The 23,628-nt window shown below is 37.7% G+C and overlaps 1 pseudogene; it reads left to right on the plus strand.

Annotated features, from left to right (window-relative positions):
• The first annotated feature begins 210 nt into the window (after window positions 1-210).
• LOC121035313 (NXPE family member 2-like) lies at window positions 211-22,943 on the plus strand (annotated as a pseudogene).
• Window positions 22,944-23,628: the final 685 nt, after the last annotated feature.

The following is a 23,628-nucleotide window of genomic DNA, read 5'->3' on the forward strand; positions in this document are numbered from 1 at the left end:
TATACCAACTGAAATGTGTTTAAGGCGGGCCATAATAATTTATATTGAAAGCAGACTATATTATTTGTTGATAGTACCTTCCTTTTCCCTCAATACTTCAGTTCTTGTTCAGTTTGAGAAGCCGTATTGCCCTGAACCAATGGAACATCTTAATAAAGACCTTACATCTTGAAGTACCACTGGATCCAGCAGTTTGACTAACAGACTGAGCTGAGAATAAAGGGAATCACGGAGAAAGTAAACCAGCTGATCTGACCCAGACGTTTCACCCACATGAACACCACCACCAGGGCTGCACATGGCACAGCCACCATCCTCCAACCTCTAGACACCTATTGCAGGAGGAAGCAGCTAGATATTCTACTGGAGGCAAGGGACCAGTTGGGACACAGGAAGATGTATGGTGGGGATTTCCTGAGGGCCAGGATGTCCTCCCCAGCCCTGAAGGTAGGCGCTTCAGAATAGGTGACAGACTTCAACAACAGCACCTACCTTGTCAGCTTCATTTTGTTTAGGGAGGGCTGGGTCTCTGTCTCTCCTGCTCATCCACCCCAGTGAAGGGGTGTCTGCTCTCTGGAGGGCAAGGAACCAACACTATGACCGAATGATCTCCACAGGCCAGTTTGACAATGGCACCTCCTAGCCTTTGCTCTGTGTGGTCTGAACCTGAACTCGACTGCTCAACTGTGTAAAGACCTGGACTACCAAGAGGCCTTCTACTGCATGAAGCCTCCACATATTCCCTGTAGGTATGACTCACATGACCACCAGCGAGGGAAATATTTGCTATCTGAGAAAGGAAGAACCAAGTCTTTTCCACAGGAACAGGCCTTCACATTCAATAGGCAATACAAAGAGGTAGGCTTAGGTTCAGACCAACCCTGCCTAGAAACTTTTCCTAATCAAGCTCCCTAACACCAAATAAATGTTGATTTGGTTATAATCCTATCAGAGTCGGTTCAGCTGCTGGTATACTCACAGGCCCCATACAGGTCATCTTTACACCTGTGGTTTTAAGGAGTATAACCAATGAAGCACTTTACATATCCCGATTGTTACCCATTGGTTTGTAATACTTCCAGAGTTGGTAAGAGACCAACTTTTTAAGAGACCAGTATTTTCTGTAACATATTCTATAGAACAACAATCCTACAGAATATTAGATGCCATGTCAAAAAAAAGGGGGGGATGAATAATATCATTGGTCTACTTCACCCTGAACATTAAATAAATCACCAAATTCTATGCATTGTACCTCCCACAGAGTTACTAAACCCAGTCATCACTCCATTGCTGTTGCCTCTGTGGAGAAACTATCATTGTACCTCAATTAGATTATTCCACCCATCCCCAGAGCTGGTTTCCTTGTCCACAGTCTTGTTTCCTTCAATCTACTGTATCCAAACTGAGGTTTCTAAAATCTGGATGACTTTTACTTTTCCTTGCTTAAATTCCTGTATGTGACCCGATTGCTCTAAGGGTAAAATCCATACCCTGTTATGTTTACAAGGACTTGCCTAGCTCTAAACCTTGTTGTCTCACCCTTATGCTGCCTTGCTGTCAGACAAGCTAAACGTTCATTTCACAAACAGACCATGTGCTCCTTCAACTCTGTAATTGTACAAGTCTTGGTTTAAATAGTACTCTTCCACCTTTGGGTAAAGTGCTATTCCCATATTCTTTCAGTACATTCTGATTTTTTTCCCAATGATAACACTCATTATACTGTTAAATTTCACACATATTTTTATATCTTCTGCTAAATTGTAAGTTCTGTGAAGCTATAACCATAAATTTTTTTGCCATTTATTTATTCAATTTTTAAATAGTTAGGACTTTCTATGTTCCAGACATAACTCTGGGTTGTGGGGAATAAGTTTAGGAATTCCCTGAGTTTGCACCAATGGGTTAACAAGGTTTAGGATGAAAGAATCCAAGATTAGGTAAACAGGGCACCCCAGTATAGAAGTATAGGAGTAGGAACCCACAGGATGAATGCATCCAAGATTAGGTAATAGACTGCTGGTGAAATTGCCTGGAGCAGAGGTAATTAGCAAAAGAAAGGTGCCATGTTGACCCCGGGGTAGCATGCTCTGTCTTATCCCCTAGGCAAGTTGAGACAAACAGACTCACTCAGCACCTGATACTCACACCAGGATTTTGTTTTCTATTGACCCAAACCCCTAACACTGCATATCTTTGAAAGCCCCTTTCTTTCACACACATGAATTCATGATTACTGTTTCATTGTCTCTTTCTGCACACCCATCACGTTTGTAAGCCTTCTGATCCTAATAAAAACTGAGCAAGGACCCTTACTTGGGGCTCTTATCTCCTCCCAGACATTATTAGCCTCTCTCACATTTAATTTTGCATCCGCTTTCTTGCTGGACAAGAGAGAACTCCAGACTCATTCTGCAACACTGGGTATTTGGAATTCTATATTCTAGTGGAGTAAAAAAACGGCAAACAACAAGTTGTAACAAAGTCACTAGAATAAGGATTGTTAATGAAATGGTGAGTGCTATTTTAGAAGAGGCAGGTGAGACCTGTTTTGAATACCAACCTGAGAACAGGTGAGTTGAGCAACACCTTGAATGAAGTGAGGAAGTGAGCCAGATGAATTTTGGGGGAAATACCATTCCCTAGAGAGAGTATATGAACTGAGGTAAGAACATGCTGGAATGTTTCAGAAATGGTGAGGGGAACCACTGAGGGTAGAATGCAATGGATGATGGAGCAAGGAGGTCAGATGGGTAGGCAGAGCTTAGAGGCCATCTATATATGATAGGAAGCCATTAAGAGCCACCACTTTGTCTCCTAGCCCAGTGATGCCTAACACGTGGAAGGTTCTCAACTGCTGAATGGAAAATAAGTGAAATACAATCAGGGAAAATAATTAAATAGGTGTATTTTCAGCTGGCTTATTCAGTAACTTTAGTATGTATCCCTTCAAGTGGGGATGGAAGACAGAGGTTCAAAATTATTTGACCATGGAACAGTTATACCATTTTAAGAGACTTTAGTTCCATAGTTTGGTAATTGCTGCTATAGAAAGGCCTTGTTTTGTGATGTGGGTTCAAAAAAGCAAGTGAAATAATATAGTATCCTGAAAATTTAAGTTCAAATCCATTTCAAACATTATGACGACACCAGGGCAGGGGGCAGGGCACAACTGACCCTAGGTTTCTACAAAATGTCCCTTTCCCGCTCTGTCACCTTCACTTTTTTGTTTTCCTGATAAAGATATGGAACAATTCCTTTATCCTATGGCTCAGACAAAAGAGGCTGGGCTTTTCCAAAAAACTGTTTTAACTAATACCTAAAGGAGGTATCCTCATGAAGATGTAGAGCCCTTTTCATTTTGAAGGCCATGTTTTAACTCTACAGGCAGAGTCTTCCTGTGCTGATTCCATTTTCCCTGATGGCCACATACAGCTCTCTCTTGAGATGGTCCTCAACGCAGCCTGTGTTGGGGAGCTCTCCCTACACACTTTCCTCCTTGTTCTCAGGAAACCCTAAATTCCTGGTCTAGCTAACGTACATGTATTTTTGGCTCAATCATGCTTCCAAAGTGGACTATATTTATGACAATTTGCCTGACCCTGTTTCACTTTCCAATACACACATTTACTTCTGGATTCCAAGCTTCATTTAAAAATGTCTTTTTTTCTCCTCTTGCATGGAAGTAGACATACGTTTCCTCACAGGTGAATAGTCAGTTTCACAGTTGATTCCATATCCAAGAACTCTTGCAGATTATTCTAATACAAAACTCTAAGCCCCATTCTTAGGCCCAAGTCAGGAGCTAGGACATCATTTCTTCCCACAAGTCCAAGGACTAAATTGGTTTCTTTCATTTGTAACATAGTAAATACAGTTTCTCCCTCATGTTTCTTATCCCTAGCTACCCAATCAGATGCTACCTCCTCAAATACTCACTTCTTCCAAGTTAAAAAAATATTTTTAATTTTAGTATTTTTTTTTTGATAATCATGGTGGGAAAATAAGCAAGTGGTTGCCACCTGAGAAGACTTCATATAGGAAACACAGTTGTTGAGAAACCTTTCAGTTTCTGTCATGGTCTGTTACAGACTCCCTTCTGAAACGTAATATGCACGTGTGTGTGAGTGTGTGTGAATGTGTGTGCGTGCATATGTATATATACACGTGTGTGTATGCATATGTGTGTGTATATATATACACACACATATACATACACATACATGCACACTTAATACTAAGACAAGACACATTGACATGAACGTCATACTGTGTTTTTAATCCTACTTTTTTATATGTTTATAAATGTTTATTTTTGAGACAGCAAGAGAGAGCAAGTGCACACAAGCAGGGGAGGGGCAGAGAGACAGAGAGACAGAGAATCCCAGGTAGGCTCTGCACTGTCAGCACAGAGCCTGACATCGGGCTCGTACTCACTAACCGTGAGATCATGACCTGAGCCTAAGTTAGATGTCTAACCAACTGAGCCAACCAGGTGCCCCCTTTTAATCCTATTTTTAATGTCCCAAAGTTTGGCTTTGGTAATCCAATTCACAAGGTTGTCTCTTGACAACTTCAACTTTACCTTAAATAGATGTGGGAGAATAAATATTTCAAATTTCAGAAATCCAGGTTCTGCAACAAGACAAATTTTAACCTTGTGCCAAAGATAGGTCTGACAGGATCCTCAGTAAAAATAATCTGGAGTGACTATTATGCTTATTTAACATATGTGGAAATTTCAGCCCAAATATATTAAATAGCTTGGCCAAAGTAAGTTACACCTAGCAAGATGCAGTCAGAACCTGTATCCCAATCTACTTTATGCGAAAGAGGCTATATATAACACTGTCTCCCATGACTCCACCACTCCCGACAGCTGTTACTGTCCAAATGCCCTGACCCCTCACTTCTGCAACCCTATGATGCCCGTGATGAGGGATTATTCTCATTTGATCCCAAAATTCAGGCAGTCTTTTTCAATTTTGGAAAATACTTCCTTTGTCCTTCCTGGAGGTCTCTGTGGACCTGGCCCCTGAAGTCCTTCCTTTCCCAAGATGGATACTATGTTGATGGAATGAATTCAGTTGACCAGATATACTCACCAACTTAATTTGTAAGACCTATATACCTCGAGGTGAAGTTCACTGTGCTAGGCCACTAAAACATTATAATGAATAAGACTGACCCAAATGCTACTCTCAAGGAGATGACAAAGTACAGAAAATAACCTCTGGGGATCTTGTGAAGGTCAAAAGTGCATGAATAGGAGGCTGGACAATTGGACTTTCATAGAAGGTTGTAAGCCAGTCAAGGAGCTTGGTCCTTATCCTGTAGGTTGATGATGGAAAGTCATGGAAGTATTTTGTCTAGGGGAAAACAGGCAGCACAGAGGATGTTTTAGTTGGGATAAACCAAAGGAGCAGAAATACACATATACCTTGTAGAATAGTTACCATAATCAAGTTGAATAACATATCCATCACCTCACATAGTTTGCATTTTTGTGTGTGTTTTATTTTGTATTTTTAAGTAATCTCTGCACTCAATGTGGGGCTTATAATCTTGAGACCAAGAGATGCATGCTCTACTGACTGAGCCAACCAGGTGCACGCGCGCACGCGCGTGTGTGTGTGTGTGTGTGTTGTGTAAGGACACTTAAGATCTGCTTTCACAGCCAATTTTAAACCTACATTAACTATAGTTATCATGCTGTACATTAGATCCCCAGACCTTAGTCATCTTATAACTCAAAGTTTATACCCCTTAACCAAGATCTCCCCATTTCTCCCACCCCCAAACTCTGAAAACTACCATTCTACTGTTTCTATGAATTTGACTTGTTTAGATTTCATATACAAGTGAAATTTATCTTTCTGTATCTGACTTATTTTACTTAGCATGTCCTCCAGGTTTATCCATGTTATTTCAAATGGCAAGCTATTTTTCTTTTTTAAGTCTGAATGATATTGCATTGTATATTTAGACTATATCTGTATTCATTCATCCATCAATGGACACTTAGGTTCTTTCCATATCGTAGCTACTGTGAATTAATGAGGCTATGAATATGGGGTGTAGGTATCTCTTCAAGTGCCCCAGAACTATTGAATCAGAAGCCCTGGGGATACAGTTCAGTAATCGGAGTTATAATAAGCTCTCCAGATAATCCTGATGTACACTCAAGTTTGAGAAGTACTGCCATAGGAAAATGTTTATGAAGGCCTGAATTACCACAGGTGGTAAAGATGCAAAGGCTGGCTTGCAGTAGAAAATCATTTAGAAGATAAAACCAAAGATACATGTTTTATGAATTCCACATCGCCCTCTTTCTGGATCTTTGGATCCCTTCCCTTACCAGGAGAATGATTTTCCAGAATCCTAACCCATTTACTTTCTCAGAATATCTTAAATATATCAAAGTAAAGGAAAGTAAAGCATTTGTAGAGAGTGAAGAGTGGCTCAATCTCTCTCAGCTAGTGATTCATTTTTTACTTTAATATCTGGGCAGATATCTGGCTAATTTATTTTTCCAATTTTTTGAAGATCAAACATGGGGGTTGAAATGATAAAGAACTTTACCTACATTGAAGTCTTACCACATAATAGTAAGTCTATTGTGCTATTGCTTGCCGTGTTCACAATTTATCCATTTAAATGATATTTTACTTTGAGAAATTTCTTAGACATTAACTATTTCAAACTTTCATTTCCTCGGACAAAGAGTGTCAATCATCTTGGGTTTTACAGGGGGGACTTTATTATTCTTAGAAATTATTTTCATATCAATTTAAATCAATTTTAATACTAAGTCAGATCTAAATGTCTAACCAACTCTTAATTTCAGCTGCCTGCTCTCAAAATGTACATGTTATTTTTATTTAAACTTAAGATTTCTTAAAAATCCAATAATTAGGTAATGTGAAAATGTCTCAGATAAGCTACAGAGTTAGATAATTTCTTTGGTGGTTTCTCATATCTGTTTCAGCCAAACCATCTTAATTAAAGTTCTATGAGCTAGCAATTTCTGCGGATATTTTCATTTTATCACAGGAAATTCAGTGGTCAATACACAGCCATCTCACTCATAAAAGCGATGGTTTTGCTATACCGGAATTTAAGTGAATTTCAGAAAAGCAAATGACTTCCGTTATAACAATCAATGCTGTATGCATTTGCACACTGCCCATTTTTCATATATTCAGTAAATGTTTATGGAGGGCCTAGTGTAGGCAAAGTACTTTGCTAAACCTTGTGGAGAACATATAAATAAATCATGAACCCACTGAAAGCTCAGTCTATGGAAAAGACAGATCCCTTATCTCTGCCATGGCAACCATCATTCATACCAACTATTACACCAAAAAAAGTTGTTAGACTTGAAGCAACTGGAGGCCTTTTAACACCTCTGTGGTTTCCCTATTTCCTGGACCATAATTTTTAATACAATTATGTGGTTCCTTAGATGATAATGCCAGATTGTTATTTTTAGAGCCATTTATAAATCTGATATAATTCAATATACATAAATTTAATTGTCTAAACATATACCACAAATCCCAACAATGTAGGGAGATGACAAAGAAGGTATATTGTTTAAGCGGCAAAATATATAAATGACCTCCATCTTGAAAGAGAGAAGACAGTGGATTAGGAAAATCCTGAGCTCACCTCATCCCATGGACACTATGAGGCAACAACTATACATATTGCAACTAACTCCAAAAACAATCTGAAGTCCGGCAGAACATATCTTCCATAGCTAGTTGTAGAGAGAAGGCCACATCAAAAAGGGTAGGAGGAGTACAGCTGGAAACCAAACCCCTGGTATAGTATAACTGACCACAAATGGGAGGGACATAACATGTATGGAGGAACAAGAGAATCAGACTTCATGGCAGACATCCCCGGTCCCGGGGACCTGCACTGAGAAGACCAGTCCCCATAGTAGCTGGTTTTGAAAATCAGCAGGATTAACTCCAGGAGAGCCAGTGGGCAAAAGGAAACTGAGTCCATCCCTTCAAGAGCTAGCCACTAAATAACTCAGCCTGAGACATAGTACAGGAGCAGCAATTTGAAGTGTATGGAGTATATGTGAAGGAGATTTATTGACTAATTTTAGGATGTGCTCTGGGGGAGGGCAAGTGTCTGCAGGAGCTTTCTAGAAGAATGAAAGTGCTTGTGGGTGCCATTTTTCTTACCCTCCCCAAGCCTAGATAGCCAAATGCTTTCTGGACCCAGTTCTTTTTTTTATTCAAAAAATATATTTTTTTAATTTTTTTTTGAGAGAGAGAGAGACAGTGCACAAGCAGGGGAGGGGCAGACAGAGAGGAAGACACAGAATCCTGTAGCAGGTTCCAGGCTCTGAGGTGTCAGTAAAGAGCCCGGTGTGGGGCTCAAACTCACAACCTGAACCGAAGTCAGATGCTTAACCAACTGAGCCATCCAGGCGCCCCTCTGGAGCCAGTTTTAATACTCTCCATTCACCTTGCTGGCACTGCATGCCCCACCCCAGCATTTCCCTGTAGACCTGCCTCACCCAACCCACTTGCCCCAGCAGGTACCCCTCTAAAGCACCCTGTCACATCTACTGGGCAGGCCATTCTGCCCTGTGGAGGTGGCAAACTAACCCCACACACCAGCACCCTCCAGTGCTTGCAGCTGGGCCTCTCACCTGGCTTTGCAGGGAGCAAGCCCTGCCCTTTGATGTACCCACAGATGTCACAGGGGCTAATGGTGAACAGATAGTCTGAGGTCCGGTCCTACCCACCAGTGGGTCTGGGCTGAGCCTCTTAACAGCACAAGGAGCAAACTTGGCTGCCCAGGGCTCCTACAACAAGCAAAGAGGGCAATTACAGCAAGTAGAGCTGAGCACCAGCTTAACCCACCCAGCATCCTTACAGCAATTGTGGGTCAGCCATAACAAGATGGCATATGTAGCCTACATAGGGGAGACCCATGGAGGGCCTAGCTGTGGTGACAAAGGGGATTATGCTACAGAGCACCACAGGAATCCTTCTACACAAGGCCACTACTTTTAAGACCAGGAGACATACCTGACCTACCAAATATATAGAAACAAATACAAAGATAAACACAATGAAGAAACAGAGGACTATGATCCAAATGAAGAAAAAAAAACCACAGAAAAACAGGTAAATGAAACAAAGATAAGCAATATGGCTGTTCAAGAGTTCAAATTAATGGTCATAAAAATACTCACTTTACTTGACAATAGAGTTGATAAACTCAGTAAAAACTTCAACAAAGAGACAGAAAATATAAAAAATAACCTGTCAGAGCTGAAGAATACGTAACTGAAATAAAAAATACACCAGAGGGAATCAATAGAAAATTAGAGGATGCAGAAGAATGGGTAATTGACATCGAAGAAAGGGTAGTGGAAAGCAACCATGCTGAAAAGAAAAAAGAATAAAAAACGAGAATACATTAAGGGACCCTGTGACATCATTAAGCATAATAACATTCACAGTACAGAGATCTCTGGAGGAGCGAGAGAGAGTGAACAAAAGGGAAAGGGGAAGATCACTTAAAGAAATAGCTGAAAACTTCCCTAATCTGGGAGGAAGGGAACAGATATCCAGGTTCTGGACAGATGAGCCCAAATTAGATGAACCCATGGAGGTCCATACCAATTTAAACACATAACAATTTTAAAAGCAAGAATCCTAGGTGGCTGAGTCAGTTAACCATCTACCTTCAGCTCAGGTCACGATCTCATGGTTTATGAGTTCAAGCCCCACATAGGACTCTCTGCTGTCAGTGCAGAGCCTGCTTCAGATCCTCTGTCCCCCTCTCTTTCTGCTCCTGCCACACTCATGCTCGTGCCCTCTGTAAAAAATAAATTAAGAAAAAAAAGCAAAAAACAAAGATAGAAAATATTAAAAGCAGCAAGAGCAAAGATACTAGTTATAGGCCAGAGAAACTCTATAAGGCTATGAAGTGATTTTTGAGTGGAAAGTTTGCAGGCCAGAAAGGAGTTGCATGGTATCTTCAAAGTGCTGAAAGCAAAAAACCTGCAAAAATAGCCTACAAGATCATCTATCAGTATTGAAGGAGATCTAAAGAAATTTCCAGACAAATAAAAGTTAAAGGAGTTCATCATCACTAAATTTGCCTTTCAAGAAATGTTAAGGGGAAATTTTTAAATGGAAAGAAAAGACCTTAACTAGAAGAAAATTATGAAAAAAAATTTCACTGGTTAAAGCAAACATAGTAAATGTAGTACAATAATCACTTTTAAAGCCAGTACAGAAGTTAAAACATAAAAATAATAAAATCAATTATGTCTACAAAAATTACTCAAAAGATATACAAAGTAAAAAGATGTAAAGTGACCTATATATAAAACATGGAGGGAGCAGTAAAAATGTAGTTCTTTTAGAATATGTTCAAAAAATTTTAATGTTTGTTTATTTATTTTGACAGAGAGAGAGAGAGAGAGAGAAAACGAGCAGAGGAGGGACAGAGAGAGAATCCTGAGTGGGCTCTGTACTGTCGGTACAGAGCTTGACATGGAGCTTGAACCCATGAACCATGAAATCATGACCCGAGCTGAAGTCAAAAGTCAGATGCTCAACCAACTGAGCCACCCAGGTGCCCCAGAATGTGTTTAAATTTAAGGAGTCATCAACTTAATGTAGATTCTATATATATATAAGATGTTACATATGAATCCGATGGTAACTATAAATCAAAACTTATTAATAGATACAAAAAAATAATGAGAAAGTAATCCAAGCATAACACTAAAGAAAGCCATCAAAACAGAAGAGACAAGGGAAGAAGAAATCAACAGAACTATAAAAACAACAAAAACCATAACAAAACGGCAATATATATATACTTATCAATAGTTATTGTCAATATAACTGGTCTAAATGCTCTCATCAAAAGACATAGTGTGTCTGAGTGATTAAACTAACAAACTTGACCCATCTACATTCTGCCTACTTGAGATTCCCTTTTGATTTAAAGACATATATAGCCTGAAAGTGTAAGGGCTGGAAAAAGATATTCCATGTAAATAGAAGCAAAAAAAAAAAAAAAAAAAAGCTGTGATAACAATACTTATATCAGACAAAATAGACTTTAAAATGGAAACTGTAACCAGAGATAAAGCAGGGCTTTATAATTACATAATGATAAAAGGATTATTCTAACAGGAGGATTATAAAAACTAGAAATGTCTAGCACCTATGTAGGAGCACCTAAATGCATAAAGCAATTATTAACACAGATGGAGAAATTGACAATACTACTATGGGACTTTATACTTCTATCAATGGATAGATCATTCAGACAGAAAAATCAGTGAAGAAACAGGGACTTTGAATGACACATTATACCAGATAGACTTAAAAGATAGAGGACCTTTTATCCCAAAACAGAATACATATTCCTTTCAAGTGCACATGGAATATTCTATAGCACATATCACATATTAGGCCATAAAACAAGTCTCAATAAATTTAAGATTGAAATCATATTGAGCATTTTTTCTGATGAAAATGGTATGAAATGAGAAATTAATTACAAGAAAAAAACTGGCAAAAACACAAACACACAGAAGCTAAACGACACACTACTAAACAACCAATAGGTTAATGAAGACAACAAAGTGGAAATAAAATACCTGCAGACAAATGAAAATAGAAACAATGGTCCAAAATCTTTGGGACACAACCAAATCAGTTCAATGAGGAAAATTTACAGCAATACAGGTCTACTGCATAAAACAAAAATCTTAAAAAGGAGGTGGGTGGGAGAAGAGCTAGGTGGGTGATGGATATTAGGGAGAGCACTTGTCGTGAGGAGCACTGGGTATTGTATGTGAGTGATAAACCACTGCACTCTATTCCAGAACCAGTACTGCACTTTATGTTAACTAAAGTTTAAAAATAAAATAGGGGCGCCTGGGTGGTGCAGTCGGTTAAGCGTCCGACTTCAGCCAGGTCATGATCTCGCGGTCCGTGAGTTCGAGCCCCGAGTCGGGCTCTGGGCTGATGGCTCAGAGCCTGGAGCCTGTTTCTGATTCTGTGTCTCCCTCTCTCTCTGCCCCTCCCCCGTTCATGCTCTGTCTCTCTCTGTCCCAAAAATAAAAAAACGTTGGAAAAAAAAATTAAAAAAAAAATAAATAAAAATAAAATAAAATATTCCAATCTTATACCTCAAGGAACTAAAGAAAGGAAGAATATCCAACATCTGTAGAAGAAAGGAAATAATAAAGATCAGAGTATAAGTTGAAACTGAAAAAAAAAAACCCAAAAACCAAAAAAAAAAAAAAAAAACAAAAAAAAAACCAAAAAACCCCCAAACACCCCCCCCAAAAAAACAATAGATAAAAACACTGAAACTAAGAGCTGATTCTTTGAAAGGATAAATAAAAATGATAAACAAAAATGATAAACCTTTAGCCAGATTCATCAAGAACAAAAGAGAGAGGACTCAAACAAATAGAATAAAAAATTAAAGGGGAGAAATAACAACCAATATCACCAATACAGAAAGGATTATAAGAATACTATTAAAAATGACATGTGAACAGAGGCACCCTGGGTGGCTCAGTTAACTAAGCTTCTGACTCTTGATTTCAGCTCAGGTCATGATCTCACAGTTGGTGAAATCAACTACCTTTGGGCTCTGTGCTGACAGCATGGGGCCTGTTTGGGATTCTCTCTCCCCCTCTCTCTGCTCCTCCCCTGCTCATCCTGTCTCTCTCCCTCCTTCCCTCCTTCTCTCTCTGAAAATAAATCAACTTAAAAAATGTTGTGTACAAACAAATTAGACAACCTAGAAAAAAATGGATAAATTCCTTGAAATTGGGTGAATTGGTAATCAAAACTCTAAAGCAATAAAAGTCCAATACCAAATGGTTTCACAGGTGAGTTCTACCAAACATTTAAAGAAGAGTTAATACCTAGTCTCCTCAAAGTAGTCCAAAAAGAAGAAGAGGAAGGAAAATTTCCAGACTCACTCTACCTATCTGGCATTCCCATGCTAGCAAAACCAGATAAAGACACTTAAGGGGGGGGGGGGGGAATAAAGTTCAATATCCCTGATCAATATGTATGCAAAATTCTTAATATTGGCAAACCAAATTCAATGATACATTTTTTAAAATATTTATTTTTTAAAATTTACATCCTAATTAGTTACCACATAGTGAAACAATGATTTCAGGAGTAGATTCCTTAATGTCTCTTACCCATTTAGCCCATCCCCCCTCCCACAACCCCTCCAGTAACCCTCAATTTGTTCTCCATATTTATGAGTCTCCTCTGTTTTGTCCCCCTTCCTGTTTTTGTTATTTTTGTTTCCGTTCCCTTATGTTCATCCGTTTTGTGTCTTAAAGTCCTCAGATGAGTGAGGTCATATGATTTTTGTCTTTCTCTGACTAATTTCACTTAGCATAATACCTTACAGTTCTATCCATGTAGTTGCAAATGGCAAGATTTCATTCTGATTGCCGAGTAATACTCCATTGTGTATGTGTATGTATATATATATATATATGTATATATATATGTATGTATATAATATGTATGTATATATGTATGTATATATATGTATATACATATACATGTGGTATATATATGTATATATACATATATGTATGTATATATGTATGTATGTATACATATACATATATATGTACATACATATATACATACATATATACCACATCTTCTTTATCCATTCATCCATTGATGGACATTTGGGCTCTTTCCATACTTTGGCTCTTGTTGATAGTGCTGTTATAAACATGGGGGTGCAGGTGTCCTTTTGAAACAGCACACCTGTATCCCATGGATAAATGCCTAGCAGTGCAATTGCTGGACTGTAGGGTAGTTCTATGTTTAGTTTTTTGAGGAACCTCCATACTGTTTTCCAGAATGGCTGCACCAGCTTGCATTCCAACAATGCAAAAGAGATCCTCTTTCTCCACATCCTCACCAACATCTGTTGTTGCCTGACTTGTTCATGTTAGCCATTCTGACAGGTGTGAGGTGGTATCTCATTGTGGTTTTGATTTGTATTTCCCTGATGATGAGTGATGTGGAGCATGTTTTCATGTGTCGGTTGGCCATCTGGATGTCTTCTTTGGAGAAGTGTCTATTCGTGTCTTTTGTCCATTTCTTCATTGGATGATTTGTTTTTTGGGTGTTGAGTTTGATAAGTTCTTTATAGATTTTGGATACCAACCCTTTATCTGATATGTCATTTGCAAATATCTTCTCCCATTCTGTCAGTTGCCTTTTAGTTTTGTTGATTGTTTCCTTTGCTGTGCAGAAGCTTTTTATTTTGATGAGGTTCCAGTAGTTCATTTTTGCTTTTGTTTCCCTTGCCTCCAGAGATGCAATGATACATTTTTTAAATCACTCTTTTGTGTGTAGCTGTCTGGTTTTCCCAATGCCATTTATCAAAGAGACTGTCTTTTCCCCATCGTATAATCTTGCTTCCTGTCATAAATTAACTGACAATACAAGTTTGGGTTTATTTCTGTGATCTCTCTCCTGTGATACCAATCCACATATCTATTTTGTGCCAGTAGCATACAGTTTTGAATACTATAGCTTTCTAGTATATTTTTACATCTGAGATTGTGATACCTGAAGTTTTGGTCTCCTTTCTCAAGATTACTTTGGCTATTCAGCATCTTCTATGCTCCAAACCAATTTTAGAATTATTTACTCTAGTTCTGTGAAAAGTCCTATTGTAACTCTGATAAGGATTGCATTAAATCTGTAAATTATTTGTGGTAATATGGACATGTGAACAGTATTAATTATTCTGATCATGAGCATGGAATACTTTTCCACTTACTTGTGTCCTCTTCAATTCTTTAATCAATGTTTTACAGGTTTCAGAGTACTGGTCTTTCACCTCTTTGGTTAAGTTTATTTCTAGGTATTTTATTTTATGTTGCAATATTAAATGGGATTGTTTTCTTGATTTCTTTCAGCTATGTTATTATTAAATTGGACCACTTTCTATACCACACACAAAAATGAACTAAAATGGATTAACAACATAATTTTGAGACCTAAAACCATAGAACTCCTGCAAGAAAACAGGCAGTGATCTCTTTGACATCAGCCTCAGCAACAGTTTTCTAAACAAATCAACTATTGAGAGTACACAAAGTAAAAAGCTTTTGCACAGGAAAGAAAAACAACAAAATGAAAAGACAACCTACTTAATGGGAGAAGGTATTTACAAATGATAGATCTTATTAGAGATTAACATCCAGAATATATAAGGAACTTGTACAACTCAACACCAAAACAATCTGATTAAAAAATGAGCAGAGGACCTGAATAGACATTTTTCCAAATAGATATACAGATGGCCAACAGACACGTGGAAAGATGCCCAAAATCACTGATTATCAGGCAAATGAAAATCAACACAATATCACCTTATACCTGTCAGAATGGCTCAAATAAAAAAAGACAAGAAATAATAAGTGTTGATGATGATGTAGATAAAAAGAGAAACCCTTCTGTACTGTTGGTGGGAATGTAAATAGATGTTTATTGTGGAAAATAGTTTAGATGTTCCTCAAAAAGTTAAAAATAGGATATGATTCAGTAATCCACTACTGGGTGTTTACCCCCAAACAATAAAAAACACTAATTTGAAAAGACAGATGTACCTGTATGTTTTTTGCAGTATTTACAATAGCCAAGTTATGGAGGCAACCCAAGCGTCCATTGATAAATGAATGGATAAAGATGTTGTGGTATATAAATACAATGGGATACTAGTCAGGCATGAAAAAAGAATGCGATCTTGCTATTTGTAACATGGATAGACTTAGAGCATTACACTACGAAATAAGTCAGACACAAAGACAAGCATCATGTGATCCATCTTATATGTGTAATCCAAGAAACAAAATAAATGAGGGAATAAAGCATAAACAGACCCATAGAGAACAAATGATGGTTTCTGGAGGTGAGGGGATGGCCACAAAGGGTGAGGGGAATGGGAGGTACAGGCTTCCAGTTAAGGAATAAATAAATCTCGGGATTAAAGGCACAGCACAGGGAATATAGTCAATGGTATTTTAATTGTGTTATGGGGAGCGATGGTGGCTATACTTGTGGTAAACATAGCTGAACATACAGAGTTGTTGAATCACTCTGTTGTTATGCATGTGAACCTCATGTAACATTGTGTCAACTATACTTCATTAAAAAAAAGGATTATTTGCTATAATCAAGTGGGATTCATTCCAGGGATGCAAGAATTTCTAAATATTTGCAAATCAATATTATGTATCTCACATTCAGAAGAGGAAGGATTAAAACCATGTGATCATCTGAATAGGAAAAAACACTTGACAAAATTCATCATATATTTATAATAAAAATTCTCAAGGTGGGTTTAGAGGGTACCTAACTCGACATAAAGTGTCTGTATGGGACAAACCCACAGCTGACATCATACTCAGCAGTGAAGCTTAGCTTTTCCTCTAAGAGCAGGAATAAGACAAAGATGTCCACTCTCAAGCCATTTAGTTAACATAGTGCTGCAAGTCCTAGACAATGTAATCACACATGAAAAAGAATTAAAAGACATCCAAAATGGTAACAAAGAAGTAAAACTCTCACTATTTGCAGATGTGATTCAGTTTATAGTAAACCCTATAGACTCCAAGAAACTACTAGAAATAATAAGTGAATTTAGTAAATTTGCAGGATATAAAATTTACAGAAATTGGTTGCATTTCTATCTTTTAGATGTGGTTGCACATCTAAAAATGATGTGTCCGAGAAATTAAGAAAACAATTCCATTTACAATTTTACCAAAAAGAATACCTAGGAATAAACTTAACCAAGGAGACGAAATAAGTAGACTCAGAAAAATAATATTAGATATTGAGGAAAGAAACTGAAGATTTCACAAATATATAAAAAGATATTCCATACTTAGGGATTCAAAGAGTATGATTAAAATGTCCTCATTACCCCCAATCTACAGATTCAATGCAATCCCTATCAAAATAGTGAGTGAGTGACTATAAGTGAGTGAGTGAGTGAGTTTGTTTTACAGAACTAGAATAATCCTAAAGTTTGTATGGAGCGCAAAAGACCCTGAAGAGCCAAAGCAATCTTGGGAAAAGACCAAAGGTGCAGGCATCACAATCCTAGATTTCAAGATGTACTAAAAAGCTATAGGAATTAAAACAGTATGCTACTGGCAGAAAAAAAGACACATCAATAGAACATGATAAAGAGCCCAGAAATACACCCGTACTTACATAATTAATCTATGACAAAGGAGGTAAGAATACATAATAGGGAAAAGGCAGTATCTGCAATAAATGGTACAGGGAAAGCTGGACAGCTACATAAAAAATGATACAAGTGGACCACTTTCTCACAATCATTCACAAAAATAAACTCAAATTGGACTAGAGACCTAAATGTGAGACCTGCAACTATAAAACTCCTAGAGGAAAACAGGCAGTAATCTCTGACACCAACCTTAACATTTTTAGATAGTTCTCCTCAGGGAAGGTAAACAAAAGCAAAAATAATGTATTGGACTACACCAAAAATAAATCAATCAACGTGAATACACCACATTAAGAAGACAAAGGATAAGAACCATATGATCCTCTCAATAGGTACAGAAAAAGCATTTGACAAGATAGAGTAGCCTTTCTTCATAAAAACCCTCAAGAAAGTAAGGATAGAAGGAACATACCTCAACATTGTAAAGTCCATATATGACAGACAGTTAATACCATCCTCAATGAGGAAAAAATGAGAGCTTTCCCCCTAAGTCAGGAAGACAACAGGGAGGTCCACTCTTACCAGTTGTTGAACATAGTCCTGGAAGTCCTAGCCTCAGCAGTCAGACAACGATGAAATAGAAGGCATCCAAATCAGCAAACAAGAGATCAATTTTTCACTCATTGCACAAAACATGATACTTTATGTGGAAAACCCAAAAGACTCCACCAAAAATCAGGAAAGTTGCAGGATATAAAATCAACATACAGAAATCAGTTGCATTTCTATACACCAATAATGAAGCAGCACAAAGAGAAATCAAGGAATCAATCCCATTTATAATTACACCAAAAACCCTATGATACTTAGGAATAAGCCTAGGTAAAAAGGTGAAAGATCTGTATGTTGAAAACTATATAAAGCTTATTCAAGAAATGTAAAAAGACGCAAAGAAATAGAGAAACATTCCATGCTCATGGATTGGAAGAATACCATCAAAGTGTTGATACTACCCAAAGCAATCTACACATTCAATGCAATCCCTATCAAATAACACCAGTATTCTTCACAGAGCTAGAATAAAAATTCTAAAATTAGTATGCAACCAGAAAAGACCCCAAGTAGCCAAAATGATGTTGAAAAAGAAAACCAAAGCTGGAGGCACCAGAATCCCAGACTTCAAGGTATATTACAGAGCTGTAATCATCAAGACAGTATGGTATTGGCACAAAAACAGAAAGTCAGATCAATGGAATAGAAAACCCAGAAATGGACCCATAAACGTGTGGCCAAGTAATCTGTGACAAAGCAGGAGAGAATATCCATTGGAAAAAAGACAGTCTCTTCAGCAAGTGGTGCTGGGAAAAATGGACAGTGATACGCAGAAAAATGAACCTGGACACTTTATTTCACCATACACAAAAATAAACTCAAAATGGATGAAAGACCTAAACATAAGACAGGAAGCCACAAAAATCCTAGGGGAGAAAGCAGGCAGCAACCTCTTTGATCTCAGCTATAGCGACTCCTTACTAGACAGATCTCTGGATGCAAGGAAAACAAAAGCAAAAATGAACTACTGTGACCTCATCAAGATAAAAAGCTTCTGCCTGGTGAAGGAAACAATCAGGAAAACTCAAGGCAACCAATGGAAAGGGATAAGATATTTGAAAATGACATATTGGACAAAGGGTTAGTATCCAAAATCTATAAAGAACTTATCAAACTCAACACCCAAAAAACAAATAATCCAGACAAGAAATCGGCAGAAGAAACACTTTTCCAAAGAAGACATCCAGATGGCTAACACACGTTTAAAAAATGCTCAAAATCACTCATCATCAAGGAACTACAAATCAAAACCATAATGAGCTATCACTTCCCACTTGCCCGAATGGCTAGAATGAACAAGTCAGAAAACAACAGATGTTTGCGAGGATGTGGAGAAAGGGGAACACGTTTACCTTGTTGGTGGGAATGCAAACTGGTGCAGCCACTCTGCTAGACAGTGTGGAGTTTCCTCAAAAAATTATAAATAGAACTATACTACAACCCAGCTATGGCACTACTAGGTATTTATCCAAAGGATATAAAAACACGGATTCCAAAAGGGATATACAGCCCAGTGTTTATAATAGTGCTATCAACAAGAGACAAATTATGGAAAGAGCCCAAATATCCATCAACTGATAAATGGATAAAGATAGGGGCACTTGGGTGGCTCACAGTTACTTGTTAGACTTCAGCTCAGGTCATGATCTTGCAGACCGTGAGTTTGAGCCCCGCACTGGGCTCTGTGCTGACAACTCAGAGCCTGTAGCCTGCCTCAGATTCGGTGTCTCCCTCTCAGCCCCCCACCCACTTGCACTCTGTCTCTCTCACTCTCTTTCACAAATAAACATTTATAATTTTTTTTTAAAAAGATGTGGTATGTGCACGCGCGCACACACACACACAACGGGATACTACTCAGTGATCGACAAGAATGAAATCTTGCCATTTCCAACAACATGGACGGAACTAGAGTGTATTATGTTAAGCAAAGTAAGTCTGAGAAAGACAAATATATGATTTCACTCACATGTGGAACTTAAGCAACAAAACATGTTCATCTGAACATAGGAGATAGGAAGGAAAATAAGATAGAAACAGAAGGGGAGGGAAACCAGAAGAATTTCTTAAATACAGAGAACTGAGCGTTGCTGGAGGGCAAGTGGATGGAGGGATGGGCTAAATCAATGAGGAGCATTAAGGAGGGCACTTACTGGGATGAGCACTGGGTGTTATATGTGTCAGTGATGAATCACTGGGTTTGACTCCTGAAACCAATACTACGCTGGACGTTAACTAACTTGAATTTAAATAAATTAAACAAAACCCAACAAAAAAGCTTCACACACTGTAGGAAACTGTCAACAAAATTAAAAAGCAACCTACTGAATTACAGTGGGTATTTGCAAATGATTTATCTGATAAGGGGTTAAGATCTAAAATATATTACTATCTTTTACAACTCAACACCAAAACAAACAACCCCATTAAAAAAAAATGAGCAGAGGACTGGAATAGACATTTTTTTTAAGAAGACAGATAGCAGACACATGAAAATATCCTCCATATCACGAATCCTCAGGGAAATGCAAATCAAAACCACAAGGAGATGTTACCTTACACCTGTCAAAATGGCTAGAATCAGAAAGACAAGAAATAACAAACTTTGATGAGGCTGCAGATGAAAGGGAACACTTGTACACTGTTTGTGGGAATGTAAATTGGTGCAGCCACTGTGGAAAAGATGTAGGTTCATCAAAAAATTAAAAATAGAAATACTATGCAATCCAGTAATTACTGATTATTTATGCACAGAAACCAAAAACACTAACTGAAAAAGATATATGCACTGCTGTGTTTATTGCAGTATTTAGAATAGCTAAGATAGGAAAGCAACCTAGGTGTCCATCAACAGATGAATGGCAACAGAGTTGCAGTATATATAAACACAATGGAGCATACTAGGCCTTATAAAGAGTGGGATCTTGCCATTTGCAACAAAATGGATGGACCTAGAGGGTATTGTGTTAAATGAGGTAAGTCAGAAAGACAAAGACCATAGGATTTCTCCTTTGTGTGGAATCTAAAAATAAAAAATAAAAATAAAAAACCCAGAAAACCAGGAACAGACTCTGAGAACAAAGTGTTTGCTGCCAGAGGTATATACAGCTGGGGAGATGGATCAAATAGGTGAAGGGTATTCAGAGGTACAAACTTCCAGTTATAAAGTAAGTAAGTCATGGGGATGAAAAGTACATCACAGGCAATATAATCCATAATACTGTAACAATGTTGTATGGTGACAGATGACGACTATAGTTATTGTAGTGAGCACTAAGTAATGCACAGAATTGTGGAATCACTATGTTGTACACTTGAAACTAATATAACATTTTATATCAACTATACTTCAATGATATTTGTTTAAATGGCCCGAGTCTTACCTGGGTGAAAGCATGATGTGAGTCAATGAATACAGCTGAGGCTACTTTTATAGTGAAGTATGCAGAATAAGGAGCTATCAGCCCTCCCTTTTTCTACATTTATCAGACCGCACTGATAAGATGTTCAGCCTGGGGCCAACACTGAAATTTTAACCCAAGAACCGGATTCTGGTGCACACAAAATAAACAATGTGTGTGACATCATTTCATAAACACATTCAAGGTTTCTCCACAGAGAAGAAGAGTTTGAGGGGAAACTTCACAAGTTACCAAGGTCAATGTTATTGGTACAATGTTTAGCTGAGTTACTGAGGCTTGCTATTTCATGGCCACTTATTTCCTCCTCATTTGGCTAGCTGTTGAGTAACTTGGGGGACTAGGTAAAGCCTGAGGAAAACATTGCAAATGCACAAGAAAAATTATCCCTACTCCAGGACAAACCATTCCTTAGTGAGATTATTCAAAAGTGAGACTTTTAATTCATCCTTTAACACGATCTTGTTAAAAAAATATTTGTTGAAGAGAGGAGAGAATAAATAGAGAAGGGTGGAGAGAAAAGAGAAAAGGAAGGGAGAAAATGAGGAATTTGTTTCAAAAATAATTTGTGGTAATAAAAATTGTTTACTGCACGTATTTTTATTGCCAGAGAGTGAGAACATAGGAAAAAGACTGAAACGAAGACTCCTTTCCCCAGTGGTCATACTGTGAAAATAAGGTGGATTACAGCATTTTGTAAATAGAGCAAGTTAAACACAAATTAAAAACGACTGCTTGAAGAGAAAACTTACTTTCCTTATTGAAGATTCAACACTGCATCAATGGGTTTACTACTTACAAAAAGTGGTGGAAAGTATGTATTTTTATTTTGAAATTACAGTTGATTTATGAGTTTCTTATAAAATAATTTTTGTTTTTTTAATTTGCCAAACATTTGGATTGGGGTTTTTAACTAAAAGTCAAATTTTATTTTTTCATTCATAAATACTAACGTTTTTCTTCCTCTTTCTACACCCATTTTGTTAAGATTTTAATGCATCTGGTGAAGTTCTTTTCTTCCCCTTAGCAGTAATGCTATTATCATTAGAAATTATCTTGGTTAGAATTTTACAAATATGTACATTTAAAAATTATGTAATTAATTTCATTTAGTTACAAAGAATTATTGATTTGTTTTCCATCAGCCTTAAAATATTTTGATCATCATGGAATTGGGGTCTTTAAAACATGTATACTTCTGGATGCCACAAGACATATTTTGATTCAGTGGAAAAAGCATGGTCCTCCATGTATTACCAAACATCTGTTTGGTAATGAAAACTATATCCCAAGGAAAATTGATCGAGCAGCCAGAGACAATGACACAGCCATTGTCATTACCCCTGGCCAGCACCTCAGACCTTCTCCTGTCAAAATTTTCATTCACAGGGCCATTAATGTTCAAAAGGCCATTGAATGTCCACTCTCACAAAGCCCAGAGACCAAGTTGATCTTAAAACTGAAAATACCAGAGATGATTAGTGATTTCCATGGTTGTATTAAAAATCTTATTGTGAAGGATATTTTTGTGGATTTCGATGTGGGTATTATTGATGTTTGGGAGAGGACTATTGCATATATGCTGATAATGCTCATCCACCTGATTATGTGACTGGAAATCTTATTAACATTTTTTTTTAATTTAAAAAAAATGTTTATTTTTGAGAGAGACAGAGACAGAGTGTGAGTGGGGCAGGGACACAGAGAAAGGGAGACAGAATCTGGAGTAGGCTCCAGGCTCTGAGTAAGCTCTCAGCACAGAGCCTGATGTGGGGCTTGAACTCACAAACTGAGATCATGACCTGAGCCAAAGTTGGACACTCAACCAACTGAGCCACCCAGGCACCCTGAAATCATATTAACATGTCCTTATACTCTATTTGCTAGAGGAAAAATACAGAAAAACAGTACTAGCTATTCTCTATAGATGACCTAACTTAGACTACCAGGGCAATTCAAGAAGAAATGAAATTAAAACAAATTAATGTAATAAATACAGAACAAATATACAGACCATAAAAATTACCATTGAAACATTTTTTAAAATGTTTATTCATTTTTGAGAGAGAGAGAGAGAGAGAGAGAGAGAGAGAGAGAGAGAGAAAATGCACGTGAGCAGGGAGGAGCAGAAAGAGAGGGATACAGAGGATCCAAAGTGGCCTCTGAGCCGACAGCAGCAAGCCCAACGCGGGACTCGAACTCACAAACTATGAGATCATGACCCGAGCTGAAGTTGGATGCTCAACTGACTAAGCCACCCAGGTATCCCCATTTAAACAATTTTTAAGTGTACAATTCGGTGGCTATGCAATTCAGATACATTCAC

This window comes from Herpailurus yagouaroundi, unplaced genomic scaffold, assembly GCF_014898765.1.
Source record: "Herpailurus yagouaroundi ecotype Mexico unplaced genomic scaffold, PumYag 161, whole genome shotgun sequence".
NCBI classification, from domain to species: domain Eukaryota; kingdom Metazoa; phylum Chordata; class Mammalia; order Carnivora; family Felidae; genus Herpailurus; species Herpailurus yagouaroundi.